At 69.0% G+C, this 15,379-nt stretch overlaps 8 non-coding genes across 8 annotated transcripts; all 8 read left to right on the forward strand.

Moving 5' to 3' along the window:
- The first annotated feature begins 731 nt into the window (after positions 1-731).
- LOC132595046 (5S ribosomal RNA) lies at positions 732-850 on the forward strand. The gene has a single exon (XR_009561215.1). It is a non-coding gene; the product is annotated as a 5S ribosomal RNA (ribosomal RNA).
- A 931-nt stretch (positions 851-1,781) lies between these two features.
- Positions 1,782-1,900, forward strand: LOC132595047 (5S ribosomal RNA). The gene has a single exon (XR_009561216.1). It is a non-coding gene; the product is annotated as a 5S ribosomal RNA (ribosomal RNA).
- A 2,696-nt stretch (positions 1,901-4,596) lies between these two features.
- Positions 4,597-4,715, forward strand: LOC132595048 (5S ribosomal RNA). The gene has a single exon (XR_009561217.1). It is a non-coding gene; the product is annotated as a 5S ribosomal RNA (ribosomal RNA).
- A 931-nt stretch (positions 4,716-5,646) lies between these two features.
- On the forward strand, positions 5,647-5,765 carry LOC132595049 (5S ribosomal RNA). Its single transcript, XR_009561218.1, has one exon. It is a non-coding gene; the product is annotated as a 5S ribosomal RNA (ribosomal RNA).
- A 2,697-nt stretch (positions 5,766-8,462) lies between these two features.
- On the forward strand, positions 8,463-8,581 carry LOC132595050 (5S ribosomal RNA). Its single transcript, XR_009561219.1, has one exon. It is a non-coding gene; the product is annotated as a 5S ribosomal RNA (ribosomal RNA).
- A 931-nt stretch (positions 8,582-9,512) lies between these two features.
- On the forward strand, positions 9,513-9,631 carry LOC132595051 (5S ribosomal RNA). The gene has a single exon (XR_009561220.1). It is a non-coding gene; the product is annotated as a 5S ribosomal RNA (ribosomal RNA).
- Positions 9,632-12,327: 2,696 nt separating this feature from the next.
- On the forward strand, positions 12,328-12,446 carry LOC132595052 (5S ribosomal RNA). The gene has a single exon (XR_009561221.1). It is a non-coding gene; the product is annotated as a 5S ribosomal RNA (ribosomal RNA).
- A 2,697-nt stretch (positions 12,447-15,143) lies between these two features.
- On the forward strand, positions 15,144-15,262 carry LOC132595053 (5S ribosomal RNA). The gene has a single exon (XR_009561222.1). It is a non-coding gene; the product is annotated as a 5S ribosomal RNA (ribosomal RNA).
- The last annotated feature ends 117 nt before the right edge of the window (positions 15,263-15,379 follow it).

The following is a 15,379-nucleotide window of genomic DNA, read 5'->3' on the forward strand; positions in this document are numbered from 1 at the left end:
CCCGGGGTGGCTGGCCCGGACCCAGACTCCGCCGCGGGCCCAGTTGCCGTCCTTTCGGCCCGCGAGCCCCTCGACCTGCACCTGGCCGCCCCCACCGGCGCCCAGCCCCGGCGCCGCCACCTGTGTGCCGGTGTGTCCCTCCACAGCTCCCTCCGACAAAAGCCCCCCCCCACCCCGCCCCTCTGGCGTGTCACCGCGGCCGGGTGCGGGAGCGGGATCGAGGGCAGGGGCCGCTTCCCCGGGCCTGCCGGCCACCAGGGGCGGGGTCCTGAGCTCGGCGGGGGGTGTGGGGGCAAGGGTGGCCTTGCCGGGGCTGAGGGGCCGTGGCGACTCAATGGTGGCTCCCAGTGGCTTCGGGCCAGCTGCTGTCGGGCAGGAGGGCCGGCCCGGGCTGCGGCCGGGCTGCGCCTAGGGCCGCGTGGGCAGGCAGGGCCGATGCCCAAGGGACCGCGGGCCCCGGGCCCTGAAGCCTCCGGGGCCACGTCCCTGTGAGCGACGTGCGGGATCTTGGGCGGGGCGCCAAGCGCCGAAGGGTTTGCTGGGTCACGGCCGCCCTGGGCTGGGAGGTGGTCGCCAAACCCTCCGCCGCCGCCCGATACCCGAGACCTCCGTTGCCCCTGCCTGGGCGGGCGAGGGGGCCCTGCCGGGGCGGGCCGGCCGCCAGGCTGGCGTTAAGGCGCCAGCGCCAGCGAAACTGGGCCTCAAGAGGCCGCCCGCGGCCCCCCGCCCCCGTCTACGGCCATACCACCCTGAACGCGCCCGATCTCGTCTGATCTCGGAAGCTAAGCAGGGTCGGGCCTGGTTAGTACTTGGATGGGAGACCGCCTGGGAATACCGGGTGCTGTAGGCTTTTTGCCTCCCGCTCCGCCCGCCTTCGCCTTTACTCGCCCGCGGCGGGGGCCGCCGGCTCCGCCCCCGCCGGGCCCCGCTGCAGGCCCCACCTCCTCAGGCCCCTCCCACCACGGCGCGCGCCGGCGGGGTCGCTCCCCGCCGGCCCGGCCGGCCAGGCGGCCAGAAGGCGGCCCTGGAAGGCAGGCGCACCCCAGACGCTCCCGGGGTGGCTGGCCCGGACCCAGACTCCGCCGCGGGCCCAGTTGCCGTCCTTTCGGCCCGCGAGCCCCTCGACCTGCACCTGGCCGCCCCCACCGGCGCCCAGCCCCGGCGCCGCCACCTGTGTGCCGGTGTGTCCCTCCACAGCTCCCTCCGACAAAAGCCCCCCCCACCCCGCCCCTCTGGCGTGTCACCGCGGCCGGGTGCGGGAGCGGGATCGAGGGCAGGGGCCGCTTCCCCGGGCCTGCCGGCCACCAGGGGCGGGGTCCTGAGCTCGGCGGGGGGTGTGGGGGCAAGGGTGGCCTTGCCGGGGCTGAGGGGCCGTGGCGACTCAATGGTGGCTCCCAGTGGCTTCGGGCCAGCTGCTGTCGGGCAGGAGGGCCGGCCCGGGCTGCGGCCGGGCTGCGCCTAGGGCCGCGTGGGCGGGCAGGGCCGATGCCCAAGGGACCGCGGGCCCCGGGCCCTGAAGCCTCCGGGGCCACGTCCCTGTGAGCGACGTGCGGGATCTTGGGCGGGGCGCCAAGCGCCGAAGGGTTTGCTGGGTCACGGCCGCCCTGGGCTGGGAGGTGGTCGCCAAACCCTCCGCCGCCGCCCGATACCCGAGACCTCCGTTGCCCCTGCCTGGGCGGGCGAGGGGGCCCTGCCGGGGCGGGCCGGCCGCCAGGCTGGCGTTAAGGCGCCAGCGCCAGCGAAACTGGGCCTCAAGAGGCCGCCCGCGGCGCCCCGCCCCCGTCTACGGCCATACCACCCTGAACGCGCCCGATCTCGTCTGATCTCGGAAGCTAAGCAGGGTCGGGCCTGGTTAGTACTTGGATGGGAGACCGCCTGGGAATACCGGGTGCTGTAGGCTTTTTGCCTCCCGCTCCGCCCGCCTTCTCCTTTACTCGCTCGCGGCGGGGGGGCCGCCGGCTCCGCCCCCGCCGAGCCCCGCTGCAGGCAGTAGTCAAGGTGGGTTTACCTGCCCGAGCAGGAAGCTTGGGCGATGGCAGAAGTGGGAAGAAACTCTTGAGCACAGGTTCTTGGGATCCACGGAGCAGCGCATGCACATGCGATGGGTGCCTACACAGCTGGCTTGCTTGTCTGTGGGGAAAGGCGAGATGGGTCAGGGCCTGGGTTCCTGAGGGGCTGAGAATCAAGGCAGGGATAGAAGAAAGGGGACAGGCCCACATCCCCTGAACCCACGCCGGCGCCCACTCACCTTTGTGGAAAATACGATTGAAAAGTGCCCGCAAGAATCTCTTCAGATGCCTCCAGAGTTGAGGGAAGAAGGGGAGGGGGGAGGCCGGGAGCAGGGTGAGCCCTGAAATCCAACCCTTGTCCCGGTCACACCCCAGCAGCCCTCCCACCTCAGCCCCTTCAAGACCCCAGGGCTCCCCCAACCGCGCTGCACAGATCCTGCCCTGACCATAGTCACCATGTTGATCCCCACGTTGAGCAAGATGAAGCTGACCGGGATCAGAAGAATTGAGTATCCTTGCTCCTGGCATTTCCTGGGGATGGGGCCAGTGAACGGCTCGGCTCGGTAGTAGTTTCGCTCACCCATGGCCGTTGGTCCCAGGACTGCCTGGGCCCTCTGCCCTCCAGTTTTAACTGGGAGCCAGACTGGGTCATAATGGGGCAGGTGGTGAGGTCACAGTGAGGGAGGGGGATGAAAAGGAGGGCCCAGAGTGGCATTCCCTGGTAACCAGGGTCAGGTAAGCTGAGCCTGGACAGTCAAACAGGGCCCGGTGGCCGGCATACATCCCCTCGAGCGGTCATTCATTCGCTCACCGCCCGCTGACTCACTTGTTCAAATGACACATTGCGTCTCTTGGCCCCTCTTGAGACTAGGAAGACCTTGGCCTCAGAGGCCTGCTGAAGGCCTGGCTGGAGTCCAGAGCCTCAGCCTTCTTCATGCCCTTCACTGGGCCTGGAGCTGGACCTGCCCAGATGTGGAACCTCCCAGTTTGGAAGCAACTTCTTGTATGAGGCTCTCTGTGGACAGGGACAGCTGAGACACAGAGGAGGTGCCCAGAGACCAGGGGTTTGGAGTCTGCAGCTGCAGATGTACTTAGTGCATGGTATAGGACCAGGAGGGGCCTGCTGGCAGAACTGTGGCCACTAAACCAAAGGGACCCTCAGGCCAAGAAGGGGACACTGGCTTCTTATTGCAGGAAGCCAAGCGCAGGGACCCAGGCTGGCAGAAGGAGTGGCGCTTCCAAGCCACAGACCACCAATGTTTCCTGGACTCTGGCGCTCTTTATTCCTCTCTCCATGCCCTGCCGCCCCCTGCCCCTGCCCCCACTTGCTGCTGGTAAGTTCATTTTCCCAGTCTGGCTCCCGTGCAGAGAGGGCCTGGAGGCCGAGGTGGAAGGTAGCAGCGAGTTGGCCCGCGCTTGGCCCTCCTGCGGTTGCCGCTTCAGCACCAGACTGTCATACACCTGGTAGTTGGCATTGCCTCCCGGGTTCCGGCTGAGTGGCATGAAGGTGGGCGGGGGTGGAGGGTGCTCGGTAGCCTGGACGTCGGGCAGGAGGTGAGAGGGGCGGAGGAGCAGCGCTGAGCTGGGAGCCGGGGCCCGCTGGTCCGAGGCCTCGGCCAGTACCGTGAGGGAGGCGGAGGTGGCCACAGGGCGCCGCAAGGGCAGGATCTCAGCCCATTCGGCCGCCGGGTGCCGCACCTCATGGGGATCGCGGGAGTAATCCAAGTGTCCCGTGGAGGGATGCAGGCTGCGGTTGGACTCGCTGTGAGCACAGCTGGGGAGGCTACGTCTGTGGGCCGGTGGGGTGTCGCGCTACCAGGCGTCGGGCCGGTAGACCCGAGGCACCAGAGCGGATGGAGGCTCAGAGCCCTCCAGACCCAGACTCCGCCGCGGGCCCAGTTGCCGTCCTTTCGGCCCGCAAGCCCCTCGACCTGCACCTGGCCGCCCCCACCGGCGCCCAGCCCCGGCGCCGCCACCTGTGTGCCGGTGTGTCCCTCCACAGCTCCCTCCGACAAAAGCCCCCCCCCACCCCGCCCTTCTGGCGTGTCACCGCGGCCGGGTGCGGGAGCGGGATCGAGGGCAGGGGCCGCTTCCCCGGGCCTGCCGGCCACCAGGGGCGGGGTCCTGAGCTCGGCGGGGGGTGTGGGGGCAAGGGTGGCCTTGCCGGGGCTGAGGGGCCGTGGCGACTCAATGGTGGCTCCCAGTGGCTTCGGGCCAGCTGCTGTCGGGCAGGAGGGCCGGCCCGGGCTGCGGCCGGGCTGCGCCTAGGGCCGCGTGGGCGGGCAGGGCCGATGCCCAAGGGACCGCGGGCCCCGGGCCCTGAAGCCTCCGGGGCCACGTCCCTGTGAGCGACGTGCGGGATCTTGGGCGGGGCGCCAAGCGCCGAAGGGTTTGCTGGGTCACGGCCGCCCTGGGCTGGGAGGTGGTCGCCAAACCCTCCGCCGCCGCCCGATACCCGAGACCTCCGTTGCCCCTGCCTGGGCGGGCGAGGGGGCCCTGCCGGGGCGGGCCGGCCGCCAGGCTGGCGTTAAGGCGCCAGCGCCAGCGAAACTGGGCCTCAAGAGGCCGCCCGCGGCCCCCCGCCCCCGTCTACGGCCATACCACCCTGAACGCGCCCGATCTCGTCTGATCTCGGAAGCTAAGCAGGGTCGGGCCTGGTTAGTACTTGGATGGGAGACCGCCTGGGAATACCGGGTGCTGTAGGCTTTTTGCCTCCCGCTCCGCCCGCCTTCTCCTTTACTCGCCCGCGGCGGGGGCCGCCGGCTCCGCCCCCGCCGGGCCCCGCTGCAGGCCCCACCTCCTCAGGCCCCTCCCACCACGGCGCGCGCCGGCGGGGTCGCTCCCCGCCGGCCCGGCCGGCCAGGCGGCCAGAAGGCGGCCCTGGAAGGCAGGCGCACCCCAGACGCTCCCGGGGTGGCTGGCCCGGACCCAGACTCCGCCGCGGGCCCAGTTGCCGTCCTTTCGGCCCGCGAGCCCCTCGACCTGCACCTGGCCGCCCCCACCGGCGCCCAGCCCCGGCGCCGCCACCTGTGTGCCGGTGTGTCCCTCCACAGCTCCCTCCGACAAAAGCCCCCCCCACCCCGCCCCTCTGGCGTGTCACCGCGGCCGGGTGCGGGAGCGGGATCGAGGGCAGGGGCCGCTTCCCCGGGCCTGCCGGCCACCAGGGGCGGGGTCCTGAGCTCGGCGGGGGGTGTGGGGGCAAGGGTGGCCTTGCCGGGGCTGAGGGGCCGTGGCGACTCAATGGTGGCTCCCAGTGGCTTCGGGCCAGCTGCTGTCGGGCAGGAGGGCCGGCCCGGGCTGCGGCCGGGCTGCGCCTAGGGCCGCGTGGGCGGGCAGGGCCGATGCCCAAGGGACCGCGGGCCCCGGGCCCTGAAGCCTCCGGGGCCACGTCCCTGTGAGCGACGTGCGGGATCTTGGGCGGGGCGCCAAGCGCCGAAGGGTTTGCTGGGTCACGGCCGCCCTGGGCTGGGAGGTGGTCGCCAAACCCTCCGCCGCCGCCCGATACCCGAGACCTCCGTTGCCCCTGCCTGGGCGGGCGAGGGGGCCCTGCCGGGGCGGGCCGGCCGCCAGGCTGGCGTTAAGGCGCCAGCGCCAGCGAAACTGGGCCTCAAGAGGCCGCCCGCGGCCCCCCGCCCCCGTCTACGGCCATACCACCCTGAACGCGCCCGATCTCGTCTGATCTCGGAAGCTAAGCAGGGTCGGGCCTGGTTAGTACTTGGATGGGAGACCGCCTGGGAATACCGGGTGCTGTAGGCTTTTTGCCTCCCGCTCCGCCCGCCTTCTCCTTTACTCGCCCGCGGCTGGGGGGCCGCCGGCTCCGCCCCCGCCGAGCCCCGCTGCAGGCAGTAGTCAAGGTGGGTTTACCTGCCCGAGCAGGAAGCTTGGGCGATGGCAGAAGTGGGAAGAAACTCTTGAGCACAGGTTCTTGGGATCCACGGAGCAGCGCATGCACATGCGATGGGTGCCTACACAGCTGGCTTGCTTGTCTGTGGGGAAAGGCGAGATGGGTCAGGGCCTGGGTTCCTGAGGGGCTGAGAATCAAGGCAGGGATAGAAGAAAGGGGACAGGCCCACATCCCCTGAACCCACGCCGGCGCCCACTCACCTTTGTGGAAAATACGATTGAAAAGTGCCCGCAAGAATCTCTTCAGATGCCTCCAGAGTTGAGGGAAGAAGGGGAGGGGGGAGGCCGGGAGCAGGGTGAGCCCTGAAATCCAACCCTTGTCCCGGTCACACCCCAGCAGCCCTCCCACCTCAGCCCCTTCAAGACCCCAGGGCTCCCCCAACCGCGCTGCACAGATCCTGCCCTGACCATAGTCACCATGTTGATCCCCACGTTGAGCAAGATGAAGCTGACTGGGATCAGAAGAATTGAGTATCCTTGCTCCTGGCATTTCCTGGGGATGGGGCCAGTGAACGGCTCGGCTCGGTAGTAGTTTCGCTCACCCATGGCCGTTGGTCCCAGGACTGCCTGGGCCCTCTGCCCTCCAGTTTTAACTGGGAGCCAGACTGGGTCATAATGGGGCAGGTGGTGAGGTCACAGTGAGGGAGGGGGATGAAAAGGAGGGCCCAGAGTGGCATTCCCTGGTAACCAGGGTCAGGTAAGCTGAGCCTGGACAGTCAAACAGGGCCCGGTGGCCGGCATACATCCCCTCGAGCGGTCATTCATTCGCTCACCGCCCGCTGACTCACTTGTTCAAATGACACATTGCGTCTCTTGGCCCCTCTTGAGACTAGGAAGACCTTGGCCTCAGAGGCCTGCTGAAGGCCTGGCTGGAGTCCAGAGCCTCAGCCTTCTTCATGCCCTTCACTGGGCCTGGAGCTGGACCTGCCCAGATGTGGAACCTCCCAGTTTGGAAGCAACTTCTTGTATGAGGCTCTCTGTGGACAGGGACAGCTGAGACACAGAGGAGGTGCCCAGAGACCAGGGGTTTGGAGTCTGCAGCTGCAGATGTACTTAGTGCATGGTATAGGACCAGGAGGGGCCTGCTGGCAGAACTGTGGCCACTAAACCAAAGGGACCCTCAGGCCAAGAAGGGGACACTGGCTTCTTATTGCAGGAAGCCAAGCGCAGGGACCCAGGCTGGCAGAAGGAGTGGCGCTTCCAAGCCACAGACCACCAATGTTTCCTGGACTCTGGCGCTCTTTATTCCTCTCTCCATGCCCTGCCGCCCCCTGCCCCTGCCCCCACTTGCTGCTGGTAAGTTCATTTTCCCAGTCTGGCTCCCGTGCAGAGAGGGCCTGGAGGCCGAGGTGGAAGGTAGCAGCGAGTTGGCCCGCGCTTGGCCCTCCTGCGGTTGCCGCTTCAGCACCAGACTGTCATACACCTGGTAGTTGGCATTGCCTCCCGGGTTCCGGCTGAGTGGCATGAAGGTGGGCGGGGGTGGAGGGTGCTCGGTAGCCTGGACGTCGGGCAGGAGGTGAGAGGGGCGGAGGAGCAGCGCTGAGCTGGGAGCCGGGGCCCGCTGGTCCGAGGCCTCGGCCAGTACCGTGAGGGAGGCGGAGGTGGCCACAGGGCGCCGCAAGGGCAGGATCTCAGCCCATTCGGCCGCCGGGTGCCGCACCTCGTGGGGATCGCGGGAGTAATCCAAGTGTCCCGTGGAGGGATGCAGGCTGCGGTTGGACTCGCTGTGAGCACAGCTGGGGAGGCTACGTCTGTGGGCCGGTGGGGTGTCGCGCTACCAGGCGTCGGGCCGGTAGACCCGAGGCACCAGAGCGGATGGAGGCTCAGAGCCCTCCAGACCCAGACTCCGCCATGGGCCCAGTTGCCGTCCTTTCGGCCCGCGAGCCCCTCGACCTGCACCTGGCCGCCCCCACCGGCGCCCAGCCCCGGCGCCGCCACCTGTGTGCCGGTGTGTCCCTCCACAGCTCCCTCCGACAAAAGCCCCACCCCCACCCCGCCCCTCTGGCGTGTCACCGCGGCCGGGTGCGGGAGCGGGATCGAGGGCAGGGGCCGCTTCCCCGGGCCTGCCGGCCACCAGGGGCGGGGTCCTGAGCTCGGCGGGGGGTGTGGGGGCAAGGGTGGCCTTGCCGGGGCTGAGGGGCCGTGGCGACTCAATGGTGGCTCCCGGTGGCTTCGGGCCAGCTGCTGTCGGGCAGGAGGGCCGGCCCGGGCTGCGGCCGGGCTGCGCCTAGGGCCGCGTGGGCGGGCAGGGCCGATGCCCAAGGGACCGCGGGCCCCGGGCCCTGAAGCCTCCGGGGCCACGTCCCTGTGAGCGACGTGCGGGATCTTGGGCGGGGCGCCAAGCGCCGAAGGGTTTGCTGGGTCACGGCCGCCCTGGGCTGGGAGGTGGTCGCCAAACCCTCCGCCGCCGCCCGATACCCGAGACCTCCGTTGCCCCTGCCTGGGCGGGCGAGGGGGCCCTGCCGGGGCGGGCCGGCCGCCAGGCTGGCGTTAAGGCGCCAGCGCCAGCGAAACTGGGCCTCAAGAGGCCGCCCGCGGTCCCCCGCCCCCGTCTACGGCCATACCACCCTGAACGCGCCCGATCTCGTCTGATCTCGGAAGCTAAGCAGGGTCGGGCCTGGTTAGTACTTGGATGGGAGACCGCCTGGGAATACCGGGTGCTGTAGGCTTTTTGCCTCCCGCTCCGCCCGCCTTCTCCTTTACTCGCCCGCGGCGGGGGCCGCCGGCTCCGCCCCCGCCGGGCCCCGCTGCAGGCCCCACCTCCTCAGGCCCCTCCCACCACGGCGCGCGCCGGCGGGGTCGTTCCCCGCCGGCCCGGCCGGCCAGGCGGCCAGAAGGCGGCCCTGGAAGGCAGGCGCACCCCAGACGCTCCCGGGGTGGCTGGCCCGGACCCAGACTCCGCCGCGGGCCCAGTTGCCGTCCTTTCGGCCCGCGAGCCCCTCGACCTGCACCTGGCCGCCCCCACCGGCGCCCAGCCCCGGCGCCGCCACCTGTGTGCCGGTGTGTCCCTCCACAGCTCCCTCCGACAAAAGCCCCCCCCACCCCGCCCCTCTGGCGTGTCACCGCGGCCGGGTGCGGGAGCGGGATCGAGGGCAGGGGCCGCTTCCCCGGGCCTGCCGGCCACCAGGGGCGGGGTCCTGAGCTCGGCGGGGGGTGTGGGGGCAAGGGTGGCCTTGCCGGGGCTGAGGGGCCGTGGCGACTCAATGGTGGCTCCCAGTGGCTTCGGGCCAGCTGCTGTCGGGCAGGAGGGCCGGCCCGGGCTGCGGCCGGGCTGCGCCTAGGGCCGCGTGGGCGGGCAGGGCCGATGCCCAAGGGACCGCGGGCCCCGGGCCCTGAAGCCTCCGGGGCCACGTCCCTGTGAGCGACGTGCGGGATCTTGGGCGGGGCGCCAAGCGCCGAAGGGTTTGCTGGGTCACGGCCGCCCTGGGCTGGGAGGTGGTCGCCAAACCCTCCGCCGCCGCCCGATACCCGAGACCTCCGTTGCCCCTGCCTGGGCGGGCGAGGGGGCCCTGCCGGGGCGGGCCGGCCGCCAGGCTGGCGTTAAGGCGCCAGCGCCAGCGAAACTGGGCCTCAAGAGGCCGCCCGCGGCCCCCCGCCCCCGTCTACGGCCATACCACCCTGAACGCGCCCGATCTCGTCTGATCTCGGAAGCTAAGCAGGGTCGGGCCTGGTTAGTACTTGGATGGGAGACCGCCTGGGAATACCGGGTGCTGTAGGCTTTTTGCCTCCCGCTCCGCCCGCCTTCTCCTTTACTCGCCCGCGGCGGGGGGGCCGCCGGCTCCGCCCCCGCCGAGCCCCGCTGCAGGCAGTAGTCAAGGTGGGTTTACCTGCCCGAGCAGGAAGCTTGGGCGATGGCAGAAGTGGGAAGAAACTCTTGAGCACAGGTTCTTGGGATCCACGGAGCAGCGCATGCACATGCGATGGGTGCCTACACAGCTGGCTTGCTTGTCTGTGGGGAAAGGCGAGATGGGTCAGGGCCTGGGTTCCTGAGGGGCTGAGAATCAAGGCAGGGATAGAAGAAAGGGGACAGGCCCACATCCCCTGAACCCACGCCGGCGCCCACTCACCTTTGTGGAAAATACGATTGAAAAGTGCCCGCAAGAATCTCTTCAGATGCCTCCAGAGTTGAGGGAAGAAGGGGAGGGGGGAGGCCGGGAGCAGGGTGAGCCCTGAAATCCAACCCTTGTCCCGGTCACACCCCAGCAGCCCTCCCACCTCAGCCCCTTCAAGACCCCAGGGCTCCCCCAACCGCGCTGCACAGATCCTGCCCTGACCATAGTCACCATGTTGATCCCCACGTTGAGCAAGATGAAGCTGACCGGGATCAGAAGAATTGAGTATCCTTGCTCCTGGCATTTCCTGGGGATGGGGCCAGTGAACGGCTCGGCTCGGTAGTAGTTTCGCTCACCCATGGCCGTTGGTCCCAGGACTGCCTGGGCCCTCTGCCCTCCAGTTTTAACTGGGAGCCAGACTGGGTCATAATGGGGCAGGTGGTGAGGTCACAGTGAGGGAGGGGGATGAAAAGGAGGGCCCAGAGTGGCATTCCCTGGTAACCAGGGTCAGGTAAGCTGAGCCTGGACAGTCAAACAGGGCCCGGTGGCCGGCATACATCCCCTCGAGCGGTCATTCATTCGCTCACCGCCCGCTGACTCACTTGTTCAAATGACACATTGCGTCTCTTGGCCCCTCTTGAGACTAGGAAGACCTTGGCCTCAGAGGCCTGCTGAAGGCCTGGCTGGAGTCCAGAGCCTCAGCCTTCTTCATGCCCTTCACTGGGCCTGGAGCTGGACCTGCCCAGATGTGGAACCTCCCAGTTTGGAAGCAACTTCTTGTATGAGGCTCTCTGTGGACAGGGACAGCTGAGACACAGAGGAGGTGCCCAGAGACCAGGGGTTTGGAGTCTGCAGCTGCAGATGTACTTAGTGCATGGTATAGGACCAGGAGGGGCCTGCTGGCAGAACTGTGGCCACTAAACCAAAGGGACCCTCAGGCCAAGAAGGGGACACTGGCTTCTTATTGCAGGAAGCCAAGCGCAGGGACCCAGGCTGGCAGAAGGAGTGGCGCTTCCAAGCCACAGACCACCAATGTTTCCTGGACTCTGGCGCTCTTTATTCCTCTCTCCATGCCCTGCCGCCCCCTGCCCCTGCCCCCACTTGCTGCTGGTAAGTTCATTTTCCCAGTCTGGCTCCCGTGCAGAGAGGGCCTGGAGGCCGAGGTGGAAGGTAGCAGCGAGTTGGCCCGCGCTTGGCCCTCCTGCGGTTGCCGCTTCAGCACCAGACTGTCATACACCTGGTAGTTGGCATTGCCTCCCGGGTTCCGGCTGAGTGGCATGAAGGTGGGCGGGGGTGGAGGGTGCTCGGTAGCCTGGACGTCGGGCAGGAGGTGAGAGGGGCGGAGGAGCAGCGCTGAGCTGGGAGCCGGGGCCCGCTGGTCCGAGGCCTCGGCCAGTACCGTGAGGGAGGCGGAGGTGGCCACAGGGCGCCGCAAGGGCAGGATCTCAGCCCATTCGGCCGCCGGGTGCCGCACCTCGTGGGGATCGCGGGAGTAATCCAAGTGTCCCGTGGAGGGATGCAGGCTGCGGTTGGACTCGCTGTGAGCACAGCTGGGGAGGCTACGTCTGTGGGCCGGTGGGGTGTCGCGCTACCAGGCGTCGGGCCGGTAGACCCGAGGCACCAGAGCGGATGGAGGCTCAGAGCCCTCCAGACCCAGACTCCGCCGCGGGCCCAGTTGCCGTCCTTTCGGCCCGCGAGCCCCTCGACCTGCACCTGGCCGCCCCCACCGGCGCCCAGCCCCGGCGCCGCCACCTGTGTGCCGGTGTGTCCCTCCACAGCTCCCTCCGACAAAAGCCCCCCCCCACCCCGCCCTTCTGGCGTGTCACCGCGGCCGGGTGCGGGAGCGGGATCGAGGGCAGGGGCCGCTTCCCCGGGCCTGCCGGCCACCAGGGGCGGGGTCCTGAGCTCGGCGGGGGGTGTGGGGGCAAGGGTGGCCTTGCCGGGGCTGAGGGGCCGTGGCGACTCAATGGTGGCTCCCGGTGGCTTCGGGCCAGCTGCTGTCGGGCAGGAGGGCCGGCCCGGGCTGCGGCCGGGCTGCGCCTAGGGCCGCGTGGGCGGGCAGGGCCGATGCCCAAGGGACCGCGGGCCCCGGGCCCTGAAGCCTCCGGGGCCACGTCCCTGTGAGCGACGTGCGGGATCTTGGGCGGGGCGCCAAGCGCCGAAGGGTTTGCTGGGTCACGGCCGCCCTGGGCTGGGAGGTGGTCGCCAAACCCTCCGCCGCCGCCCGATACCCGAGACCTCCGTTGCCCCTGCCTGGGCGGGCGAGGGGGCCCTGCCGGGGCGGGCCGGCCGCCAGGCTGGCGTTAAGGCGCCAGCGCCAGCGAAACTGGGCCTCAAGAGGCCGCCCGCGGCCCCCCGCCCCCGTCTACGGCCATACCACCCTGAACGCGCCCGATCTCGTCTGATCTCGGAAGCTAAGCAGGGTCGGGCCTGGTTAGTACTTGGATGGGAGACCGCCTGGGAATACCGGGTGCTGTAGGCTTTTTGCCTCCCGCTCCGCCCGCCTTCTCCTTTACTCGCCCGCGGCTGGGGGGCCGCCGGCTCCGCCCCCGCCGAGCCCCGCTGCAGGCAGTAGTCAAGGTGGGTTTACCTGCCCGAGCAGGAAGCTTGGGCGATGGCAGAAGTGGGAAGAAACTCTTGAGCACAGGTTCTTGGGATCCACGGAGCAGCGCATGCACATGCGATGGGTGCCTACACAGCTGGCTTGCTTGTCTGTGGGGAAAGGCGAGATGGGTCAGGGCCTGGGTTCCTGAGGGGCTGAGAATCAAGGCAGGGATAGAAGAAAGGGGACAGGCCCACATCCCCTGAACCCACGCCGGCGCCCACTCACCTTTGTGGAAAATACGATTGAAAAGTGCCCGCAAGAATCTCTTCAGATGCCTCCAGAGTTGAGGGAAGAAGGGGAGGGGGGAGGCCGGGAGCAGGGTGAGCCCTGAAATCCAACCCTTGTCCCGGTCACACCCCAGCAGCCCTCCCACCTCAGCCCCTTCAAGACCCCAGGGCTCCCCCAACCGCGCTGCACAGATCCTGCCCTGACCATAGTCACCATGTTGATCCCCACGTTGAGCAAGATGAAGCTGACCGGGATCAGAAGAATTGAGTATCCTTGCTCCTGGCATTTCCTGGGGATGGGGCCAGTGAACGGCTCGGCTCGGTAGTAGTTTCGCTCACCCATGGCCGTTGGTCCCAGGACTGCCTGGGCCCTCTGCCCTCCAGTTTTAACTGGGAGCCAGACTGGGTCATAATGGGGCAGGTGGTGAGGTCACAGTGAGGGAGGGGGATGAAAAGGAGGGCCCAGAGTGGCATTCCCTGGTAACCAGGGTCAGGTAAGCTGAGCCTGGACAGTCAAACAGGGCCCGGTGGCCGGCATACATCCCCTCGAGCGGTCATTCATTCGCTCACCGCCCGCTGACTCACTTGTTCAAATGACACATTGCGTCTCTTGGCCCCTCTTGAGACTAGGAAGACCTTGGCCTCAGAGGCCTGCTGAAGGCCTGGCTGGAGTCCAGAGCCTCAGCCTTCTTCATGCCCTTCACTGGGCCTGGAGCTGGACCTGCCCAGATGTGGAACCTCCCAGTTTGGAAGCAACTTCTTGTATGAGGCTCTCTGTGGACAGGGACAGCTGAGACACAGAGGAGGTGCCCAGAGACCAGGGGTTTGGAGTCTGCAGCTGCAGATGTACTTAGTGCATGGTATAGGACCAGGAGGGGCCTGCTGGCAGAACTGTGGCCACTAAACCAAAGGGACCCTCAGGCCAAGAAGGGGACACTGGCTTCTTATTGCAGGAAGCCAAGGGCAGGGACCCAGGCTGGCAGAAGGAGTGGCGCTTCCAAGCCACAGACCACCAATGTTTCCTGGACTCTGGCGCTCTTTATTCCTCTCTCCATGCCCTGCCGCCCCCTGCCCCTGCCCCCACTTGCTGCTGGTAAGTTCATTTTCCCAGTCTGGCTCCCGTGCAGAGAGGGCCTGGAGGCCGAGGTGGAAGGTAGCAGCGAGTTGGCCCGCGCTTGGCCCTCCTGCGGTTGCCGCTTCAGCACCAGACTGTCATACACCTGGTAGTTGGCATTGCCTCCCGGGTTCCGGCTGAGTGGCATGAAGGTGGGCGGGGGTGGAGGGTGCTCGGTAGCCTGGACGTCGGGCAGGAGGTGAGAGGGGCGGAGGAGCAGCGCTGAGCTGGGAGCCGGGGCCCGCTGGTCCGAGGCCTCGGCCAGTACCGTGAGGGAGGCGGAGGTGGCCACAGGGCGCCGCAAGGGCAGGATCTCAGCCCATTCGGCCGCCGGGTGCCGCACCTCGTGGGGATCGCGGGAGTAATCCAAGTGTCCCGTGGAGGGATGCAGGCTGCGGTTGGACTCGCTGTGAGCACAGCTGGGGAGGCTACGTCTGTGGGCCGGTGGGGTGTCGCGCTACCAGGCGTCGGGCCGGTAGACCCGAGGCACCAGAGCGGATGGAGGCTCAGAGCCCTCCAGACCCAGACTCCGCCATGGGCCCAGTTGCCGTCCTTTCGGCCCGCGAGCCCCTCGACCTGCACCTGGCCGCCCCCACCGGCGCCCAGCCCCGGCGCCGCCACCTGTGTGCCGGTGTGTCCCTCCACAGCTCCCTCCGACAAAAGCCCCACCCCCACCCCGCCCCTCTGGCGTGTCACCGCGGCCGGGTGCGGGAGCGGGATCGAGGGCAGGGGCCGCTTCCCCGGGCCTGCCGGCCACCAGGGGCGGGGTCCTGAGCTCGGCGGGGGGTGTGGGGGCAAGGGTGGCCTTGCCGGGGCTGAGGGGCCGTGGCGACTCAATGGTGGCTCCCGGTGGCTTCGGGCCAGCTGCTGTCGGGCAGGAGGGCCGGCCCGGGCTGCGGCCGGGCTGCGCCTAGGGCCGCGTGGGCGGGCAGGGCCGATGCCCAAGGGACCGCGGGCCCCGGGCCCTGAAGCCTCCGGGGCCACGTCCCTGTGAGCGACGTGCGGGATCTTGGGCGGGGCGCCAAGCGCCGAAGGGTTTGCTGGGTCACGGCCGCCCTGGGCTGGGAGGTGGTCGCCAAACCCTCCGCCGCCGCCCGATACCCGAGACCTCCGTTGCCCCTGCCTGGGCGGGCGAGGGGGCCCTGCCGGGGCGGGCCGGCCGCCAGGCTGGCGTTAAGGCGCCAGCGCCAGCGAAACTGGGCCTCAAGAGGCCGCCCGCGGTCCCCCGCCCCCGTCTACGGCCATACCACCCTGAACGCGCCCGATCTCGTCTGATCTCGGAAGCTAAGCAGGGTCGGGCCTGGTTAGTACTTGGATGGGAGACCGCCTGGGAATACCGGGTGCTGTAGGCTTTTTGCCTCCCGCTCCGCCCGCCTTCTCCTTTACTCGCCCGCGGCGGGGGCCTCCGGCTCCGCCCCCGCCGGGCCCCGCTGCAGGCCCCACCTCCTCAGGCCCCTCCCACCACGGCG

Source organism: Globicephala melas, unplaced genomic scaffold (genome assembly GCF_963455315.2).
Source record: "Globicephala melas unplaced genomic scaffold, mGloMel1.2 SCAFFOLD_346, whole genome shotgun sequence".
In the NCBI taxonomy this organism is placed as follows: Eukaryota; Metazoa; Chordata; class Mammalia; order Artiodactyla; family Delphinidae; genus Globicephala; species Globicephala melas.